Source organism: Nicotiana sylvestris, chromosome 1, assembly GCF_000393655.2.
Source record: "Nicotiana sylvestris chromosome 1, ASM39365v2, whole genome shotgun sequence".
Classification (NCBI taxonomy): Eukaryota; Viridiplantae; Streptophyta; class Magnoliopsida; order Solanales; family Solanaceae; genus Nicotiana; species Nicotiana sylvestris.
The window spans coordinates 171,557,311-171,567,166 of NC_091057.1; positions in this window are offsets into that span (position 1 = coordinate 171,557,311).

The window sequence follows — 9,856 nt, forward strand, 5'->3', positions numbered from 1 at the left end:
CATATTTAAGAAAATAACCTTATTAAATATGCGCCAAAAGACTACGCGTTATTATACTTTTAGGTAGGACAGTGAAATTTACTAAACGGCTCATCCCGGGATCTAAGTATTTTTTTTTAGAAAAATAAATAAATAAATAAGATTGGAGAACCCTGCAAATTTTGTATTGTTTACAACTATTTATTTTTAGCGAAATCCTTCCTTATTTTATGAATATCTTTTAATGACTACATTTTTATTATTACTAAGTTTGTCTATAAATATAAAATCAATCTCTACATACTTAAAAATAACATATTAAATACTAGTTTAAAACAAATATTAACGGAAAGTAATATTACTAAAATTATAATTATAAATACAACATGGAATTGTCAAATAATGTTTTTTTAAATAAAAAACTAATTATCCCATAGTCGGATTAAAAATCATATTGTTAGATGACTTGAGCTATTGAAATTAATTATTTACAAATACTGAAAATTAGAAATAATCTTGATTACTAAACCGTATTTCTAAAAATTAAATAATTTAACCTTAACTAACCTTGTTTTAATTCAAATCCTGTCCTAATACTTGATTCGCAAAATTAATTCATGTTTTAACTGAATTTAGCTACATGATTCCGGTTAACTTAACGTTGGCGATGCTAAAACCCTTATGAATAAGAAACTTAATCAATTTTGCCAAACTGATTTAATAAAGCCATTTTTACGTTATTTTCTTCTATTTTAATTATTTGACAGTTTAATCAGTAATGAACATGCTTAAATATATATTACCTAATAATCAGGTTAAAGCAAAGCATTATTTAATACATCGCTACAATATGCCTAATTATGAAAAACGACGGCGATTTACAGAATAATAATACATGAAATAACCTAAATGCAATTAATAAAAAAACTAAATTAAAAATTTAAAATTTCATTCTTCATTTCAGCTTACAAAAGGCCAAAATTACAGTTGTGTACCTGGTATTGTCAATATAAGAAGAAGAAAGTCAGCCACGTAGTACGTAACACAGCAACAACAATAATAACCAGCAATCCAGTCAACAGAAATCCCAGTGACAGATTTGAAAATCAAAATAAAATCCAGAAACACCGACAACAAACAACGGACAGAAACCAAGGGAATTTTCAGATTTGAAAGGCTAATTAATGTTTAGCCCTTAATTTCTAAACCCGTATATCAGAATATTTATCAGGTGTGTACTACTCTCTCTTCTAATTTCCAGCTCTCTTTTTTTTATTTGTATTTTTTTTCTTTTCTTTTTCTTTCTTGAAAGTTTTAATATTTTTCGGAATTTTTCTTTCTCTCTTAAATATTCAGCTCTTTTTTTCTCTCTTTATCTGTCCGTTCTCCTCTTTTTTTTTTCAAAATCTGATCAAGTCCTTCCTTTTATTAACATCTTTCAGCATTAAAAAAAAATTAAAACACACTATCTTCCACTCACCCCCCTTTTAATCCCACTACCTAATGTTTTGTCCCCCACTTTATTAAACAAATACTCCATTATATCTTGTCCCCCATGCTTATATTAAACAAATGCATTATTCCGCACCATTATATCTTGTCCCCCCAATTATTGATTATTTTAATATTATCTTAATTTTAATGGAAATAACACTCAAAGTAACTAATTATTCAGAATTTTAATTCCAAAAATACCCCTCTACCCTTATTGAAATTACCATTTTTACCCCTGAACGTACTGCAAATTACCAAACTACCCCCATTAGCTATAACCAATTCACTTAATCAATTCCAACCAAAATACAACAAATACAACCAATTTCTAAACAATTTTCAACAACAAATTCAAACTAAATAATGAACAACAAAGAAACAACTAAAATTATCTTGATTGAACAATATTTTTAACAACAAACAAACCTACTTTCAGATTCAACACCAACAAACATGTATATTCAGATTTCTAAATTCAATAATCATTTGAGCTTAAAATTAAATCTAACAACATTACAACCAACAATTTCTATATTAAAACTAAACAAAATCATGAAACAAACTGAAGAAATAATCAAAAATGATAATCAACAAACAAGAAGATCAAACTTATACTAATTTCGGATTCAATAACAATCAAACAAAGTATGGACATAAATGAAAAGATTCATCAACAATAACAAGCAAGTTTTATTCAAATTCGAATTAAACTCGAATTAAGTTTAAACAAAACAAAATAAACATATTCAAAACACTAAACTTCAAATAATCAATTGATCTTTTTAAATTAACTCCAACAAAATTATAACAAAGATTCATGATTCAAAAAATTAAAAACCAAAACATAACTTCACATTAAATCACTGAATTAAAAACGAACTTTAAACAAAAATGAACACGAATTTAATCTACATCAAACAACGAATTCAAGCGATTTAAACTAACATTCTTTTATACCAACATTAAATCCTTTTAAATTAAAAAACAAACAAACTGAAAAATAATTAATTGAATCCTCAACTTAAATCTAATAACAATATAATTAAACTAACCATTTTTATCTAAAATAAATAAGAAAATGAAACAAACTTATACTAATTTCAAATCTGAAAATATCAAACAAATTAGGGACGAAATAAAACTTAAACAAATTAACCGGATCGGAACGATGATGAACTCGAACGAAAACAAATCTGCCCGGAAACAAATATCGCACCAAAACCATTTGACGCCGAAGACGATCACGAACGGACAAACTAAGAACTTGAAGGAGAAGTAGCGGACAGCAGCAATCAACGAACTGGAGCTTGCGTCGCAGCAGCAGTACGAGCTGCCATGGACGACGCAACATAAGGAGTAGAAGAAGCAGACGACGCAGTAGCAGCAGACGGGCAGCAGCAACGCAGCAGCGGCATCCATGGGTGTCGAACTCAAACTCGACGATGACGAAGCTGGAAGAAGCGGAAGCAGTGGTTGTAGCGACGAGCTACAGCTCGTCCATGGTTGGACATAGCAAAAGCGAGCAGCAGCAATGAATGGAGAAGAATAAGGAGACGCGCAGCAGGGGCAGCCATGGGAGATCGTTTGAGGTGAGGAAGAAGACGAAGTGTGTGTGTGTGTACGTTGTTGTGTATGTGTGTGTATGTGTTGATGCGTGTGTGTGTGAAGGGGGGTGGTTGTGAGGGGGGTGGTCGTGGGGATGAGGGGGTAGAGCAGCAACAAGGGGGGGAAGCCATGGGAGGGGAGCTTGGGGTGTTTTTTGGAGAAGAAGAAGATAAGGAAGGGGGGCGGATGGTTAGTGTTAGGGTTTTTTGGGGTTTTTTTGTTTTGTTTTGTGTAAGATAGGGGGTGTTGGGTATTTGGGTTATGGACTGGGTCGACCCGGTTTTAAATGGACCAGGTCATGGGGAAGGTTGGGTATTTTTTGGGCCTGGGGTTGAAATTTGAAGAAGTGGCCCAATCCGATTTTTCTTTGTATTTTTTGCTCTCTTTTCTTTTACTTCCTAATTAATAAAACTAAAATTTTAAATTAAATTACAAACTAAATTATCTTATAAAAAAAACTAATTAACTCTAAAATAATTATCGCACTTTTAAATAACAATTAACGACAAAAATCGCACAATTTAGACGTTTAAATGCTAAACATGCAACGTACATTTATTTTTATGATTTTTCTCATTTTTGTAAACAAACTTAAATAAATACTAAAACGGAAATGCGACATATTTTATATTTTTATTAATTTAAACAAATAAACATGCACAGACAAAAATACAAATAATTATAGAAAAATACCACAAAAATACAAACATTGCACACAAAGGAAAATTGTTTTATTTTGAATTTTTGGGAGTATTTCTCATATAGGGAGAAAATCACGTGCTCACAAATCTTAGTCCGATGAAATTTTCTCCTGAGATATCAAATCTTAGTCCGATGAATCTTTCTCCTAAGATCACAACAAAATGGACCTAGTTTGACGATTTATCTCATAGAGTCACAATCTTAGTCCGATGAAATTTTCTCCTGAGATATCAAATCTTAGTCCGATGAATCTTTCTCCTAAGATCACAACAAAATGGACCTAGTTTGACGATTTATCTCCTAGAGTCAAAATCTTGGTCCGATGGAATTTTTCTCCCAAGATAATATAACAAAATCTTAGTCGGATGAATCTTCTCCTAGGATCAAAATCTAGTCTGATGAATTTTCTCCTAGAATGGCGATTTATTTTTAAAGTTGTTGCCGAGGTCAGGAGCCCTCCTGAAGAACAGAATGACGATTTATTTTTAAAGTTGTTGTCGAGGTCAGGAGCCCCCCTGAAGAACAGAATGGCGATTTATTTTTCGAAGTTGTTGAAATCTCGCCCGCTTGAAGAAAGGAATGACGATTTATTTTCAAAGTTGTTGAGGTCAGGAGCCCCCCTGAAGAACAGAATGGCGATTTAAATTTCAAGTTTTGAAGTTGGGAGCCCGCCCATATAACAGAGGAATACATTTCAAGTCAGTAAAGCAGAGGAATACAGCCGAAATCCCCAGCAGGAAACAACAAGAATCCCCAGCAGAGGAAGGAAGTCCAAGACTCGATGGAAAAATAATGCGAAGCTCCCGAAAAGGAAATAAGCAGTTCGAGATCGGCAGTCAAGGGAGAATACAAGACAAATCGGAAGTAAAGAAATACCAGAGAAGTCACCAAGACATCAAAGCAACAAGAGACACAAGAGCATGATCTAGATAAGATTTTGTAATTCATAGACTATGGTCTAGTCTAGCTTCTTGTTTTCTTTCAGCATGGTGTAATAAGGAGGTCAGCAAGCAGTAAAAAACAGCATGCAACAGCAGTAACATTGCAGTCCCGTGGTAGTCTCAGCTACCAAAACTTCCCGAATTACATTAACCTGATTCCCTTATAGCCAGGGATATGTAGAAAACCTTTGAAGCAAAGGTTCGGTTAAATCTTTTTCAAAAAAAAATGCTTCACACGGAGTACTCAGATGGGCAAAAATCGCTCACTTTATCTTTGCACGAAAACTTTTCGTGTTTTCGGACAAAGACGGGCAGCTGTAAGCACGTGATTTTTGCCCTATATGAGAATTACTCCCAAAAATTCAAAATAAAATAATTTTCCTTTGTGTGCAATTTTGAGGATTTTGTGGCATTTTTTGATAATTATTTGTATTTGTCCATGCATGTTTATTTGTTAAATTAATAAAAAATACAAAAATATGTCGCATTTGCATTTAGAATTTAATTCTATGATTAGGAGCAATTAAGTTTGTTTTTACAAGAACAAAAATTATAAAAATAATGTACGTTGCATTTTTAGCAGTTAATGTCCAAATTGTGTGATTTTATCGTAATTGCTATTTAATTATGTGTTAATTATTATTGAGAATTAATTTGCACTTTTATAAATTAATAAGTTCTATAGGATAATTTAGGATTTTTAGAATTTAGTTTTAGTTTAAGAAAAAGTAAAAGAAGAAAAAAAAAGCATGAGAAATAAGAAGAAAATTGGATTGGGCCACCTTTTAATTTAAATCAACCAGACCCAAACCAAATAAACTCCTACCGGGTCGACCCGACCCGGTCTGCCCCATAAACCCAAACTAATCCCAACCCACCCCCATTTTCATTTTTTTTTCATTTTTCCCAACCCTAAAAACCCTAAAACTATCCGCCTCGCCCCCTCTCCTTCTCCTTCACGTCCAAACAACCCCAAGCCCCCTCCCATGGCTGCCCCGTCTTCATCTTCTTCTTCTTCACTTCTGCTTCTTCCCCATAAAAGACCACCCACTCGATCTTCACCTCACCTCACGTCGCCATTGACGCAGCAGCTGCTCCGGTCATCTTCTTCTTCGTTCCACCTGAAACCCCAGCGAGCTCCATCCCCGCACAACCCCTACGAACTGCCCAGCGCTCTGCTGCTGCGTTTTTGCTCAGCGAACTGCAGTCACCAAACGCTGCTACTGCTCGACGACCCTAAAACCACAATCGTCGTCACGTCCAAACCACCATTGTTGCTGCCCTCCCCCGTCCGCCATTAACGAGCAGCATGGTTGCTGCGTTGCTGCTCCTTCTTCCTCGTCCCAGATCATCCATGAACACCACCCAAGCCACCATTGTTGCTGCCTTCGTCGAGCTCACCCCAAGTCGCCGGAAAAACATTAACTCCCCCGTCTGCCATTAACGAGCAGCATGGATGCTGCTGTTGTTGTTGCTTTTTCTTCTTCTTTTTTTTCTTCACCATGACTGCCTCGTCGAGGTCCAGTCTGAGTTCATCAAGGTTAAAGAGAAGGTGGGTTTTCATTGAAGTCGAGATCCATTAGGTCGTTGGCAGTCTTGGTTCGAGTTCGTCGTTGTTCATTTCCAGTTAGTTGGTTTAAGTTTCATTTCTATCTGTATTTTGTTTGATATTCTTAGATTTGAAATCAGTATATGTTTGATTCCTTTCTTGTTCGTTGTTTTTCATTTTTTGATTATTTCTTCAGTTTATTTTCATTCATTTGTTTTGTTTAGTTTTAATATAGAAGGGTGTTAGTTTAATCACTTGAATCATTCATCTTTGTTGTTTAATTCAGATTTAATTCGTGTTCATTTTTTGTTTGAAGTTCGTTTTTAATCCAGTGATTTAATGTGAGTTTATGTTTTGGTTTTTAATTTTTTGATTTAGTTTGAATCATTCATCTTTGTTGTAATGTTGTTGGATTTAATTTGAAGTTCAATTGATTAATGAGTTTAGTGATTTGAATTTACTTGTTTGTTATTGTTGTTGAATCTGTAAGTAGGTTTGTTGTTAAAATAAAAAATAAAAAAATAAAATAAAAATATATTGTTCAGCCAAAATAATTCCAGTTGTTTCTTTGTTGTTCATCATTTAGTTTGAATTTGTTGATTGAATTTGATTAGGAATTGGTTATAGCTGATGGGGGTAGAATGATAATTTCAGTAATTTCAGAGGAGTATTTTTGGAATTGAAAATCTGAACAATTATTTATTTTGAGTGCTCTGTCCACTAAGTATTAAATAATATTTAAATAATATGTAGTGGGGGACAAGACATAATGGTGGGGAATTAATACATTGTTTAATATAGTGGGGGACAAAGCATGCGGTAATAGGGCAATAAGAGAATTAAATAAGGAAAAAATATGTGTTAGTGAGAACTAATGTATTTATTTAATACAGTGGGGGACAAAACATTAAGTAGTGGGAAGTTAAAGGGGATGAGTAGAAGATAGTGAGATTTAATTTTAAATGCTGGAAGTTGGTAAATAAATATAGGGGCTTGACACAAACAAAAGGGAGGATTCCAAAAATATTGAGGGAGAATAGGAGATTTTGTGAATAATAAGAGAGATTGGAAGACGGATTCTGGAAGGAACTTTGAGAAAAAAACATTCTGGAAATAAAAGGAGAGAGTAGTATACACCCGATATACACTCTGAATACATTGGATATACAGAGTCAGAATTTAAGAGTTAAACATTAACTGGTCTTTCAATCTAAAAAAGATTCACTTTGTTTCTGCCCGTTGATTGTTGTTGGTGCTTCTAGATTTTCATTTGATTTGTTCTTTGAGTTTTGTTGGTTATTTGCTACTCCTTCACTGGTTATTGCTGGATTTTTGTTTGATTTTAAAATCTGTCACTGGTTTCTCGTTGCTGGTTGTTACTGGTTGCAGGGTGTTGCTGTTGTTATATGCTACTGCATTTCTGTTGATCTTCCCCTTCTTTTGCTTCCAATATCAGGTACACAACTGACACGCTGGTTACTGTAAGCTGAAACATGAAGCATGAATATGAAATGAAGAGTTGAAGTTCTGAATTTATCTTAGTTATATTCTGAATTTTAGTTGTATATATACATTATTTAGCTTCCTCTAATCAGAATCATGTAGTTGTTTAATATTGTCACACCATGGAACATCTGATAGATGTGGCGGTGTCTTACAATCTTTTGTTGGGACGACCCTGGATCCACGCAGCTAAAGCAGTGCCTTCTACACTGCATCAAATGGTCAAATTTGAATGGGATAGACAAGAGATTGTGGTACACGGGGATGACGGCACACATGTCGTCAGTGATGCTATCATGCCGTCAGTGATGCTATTCTTCTCTCTTCTTTTTCCCGAGCGCACCTCCCGTGCCGCTTTGGATAGCCTGAGTTGTGGCCTTGATCGCCAAATAACTCATTATCTTGTTGGACCTGAGTCCCTCTTCAACCATGCCGCCCATTTTTACTACTTCATTGAAAGATTTACCAACTGACGTCACCAGGTGACCAAAGTAAGTTGACTCCAAAGTTTGTAAGAAGTAGTCCACCATTTCACCTTCCCTCATTGGCGGATCGACTCTTGATGCTTGTTCTCTCCAACGGAATCCAAATTCCCTGAAGCTCTCTCCGGGCTTTTTCTCAAGTTTTAACAGTGTGAGACGGTCGGGGACGATCTCAAGGTTATACTGGAAATGACCTGCAAATGCTTGTGCTAGATCGTCCCAAGTATACCACCTGCTAGGATCCTGCCTCGTGTACCATTCTAATGCGGACCCCCTTAAACTTTTACCGAAATAAGCAATCAGCAACTCATCCGATTGGGTATCTTTGGGCCTGTGGTTTAAAATTGAAGAAAAGGCCCAATCCGATCTTCTTCTATTTTGTTCTTTTCTATTTATTCAATTTCCTAATTAATAAAGCTAAAAATGCTGAGATTAAATTATAAAACTCAAAGTTATCTAAAAAAAAACTAATTAACTCCTAACAATAATTATCGCACATTTAAACAGCAATTAACGATAAAATCACACAATTTGGACGTTAAATGCTAAAAATGCAACGTACGTTATTTTTTTATGATTTTTTATTTTGTAAAACAAACTTAATTAAATATTAAATGCAAACGCGACATATTTTTATATTTTTATTAATTTAAACAAATAAAACATGCACAGACAAAAATATAAATAATTATCCAAAAGTGCTACGAAAAATTCAAAAATTGCACACAAAGGAAAATTGTTTTATTTGACTTTTTGGGGAGTAATTCTCATATAGGGAAAAAATCACGTGCTCACAAATATATATAATGGAACATCTGACAGCAACTTAGTGGACGAACTGTCTATGTATTGCTAAAAAATAAATAAATGGTGTAGTAGCTCTGTTCAGTTAGTTCGTTATTGTTTGATGATTATCATGTCTCAAAAAGCATGTTAGCTGATTTAGACTATTCTTAAACATTCAACAGTTAGCTCATTAAACGAATAGACCATTTCGGAACTTGTAGGAATATGGTTTACCTAGATACTATTGATTAATTTCAGCATGTAAATGGTTTAGGATTAAAATTAGATTGCCAAGTTTTTTTTTAATTTGACAAACTGTGAGCATGCCTAGTATAATGTAACTAGGTAGTAACATGTGAATGAAATGGCCCAGGTCCAGTTTTGTACCATACATGTTGGGCCTGAGTCCACGTTGGCCAACGGGCTGTCTATATTGTGTTTACATTCTTGATTTAACAAATTGAGTTCGGAACCCGACTATAACAACTCGTAAGCATGTAAATAAATTAGGACCCTTTTCTCTTTCATTTTTAGAGACAAATTTAATAGAAAAAATATAGGCACTTTAGGATTATCCTTTAAAAATAAATGAGATGAGCCTCGCCCAATAAAACGCACAAGTTGTGGAACCTTCAATAATTGGTTAATAATTGTATAGACTTCGGGATCGGTCGTTTAGCAAATTTCACGGTCTTACCCAAAATAATGATACGCTAGTCGCTTTAGGCGCGCCTTTAACAATTTATTTTCTTAAACTCGGGTGCACATTAATGTGACCCAAATCTGAATCTCAACGGAGTCAAAATGTGCCGATG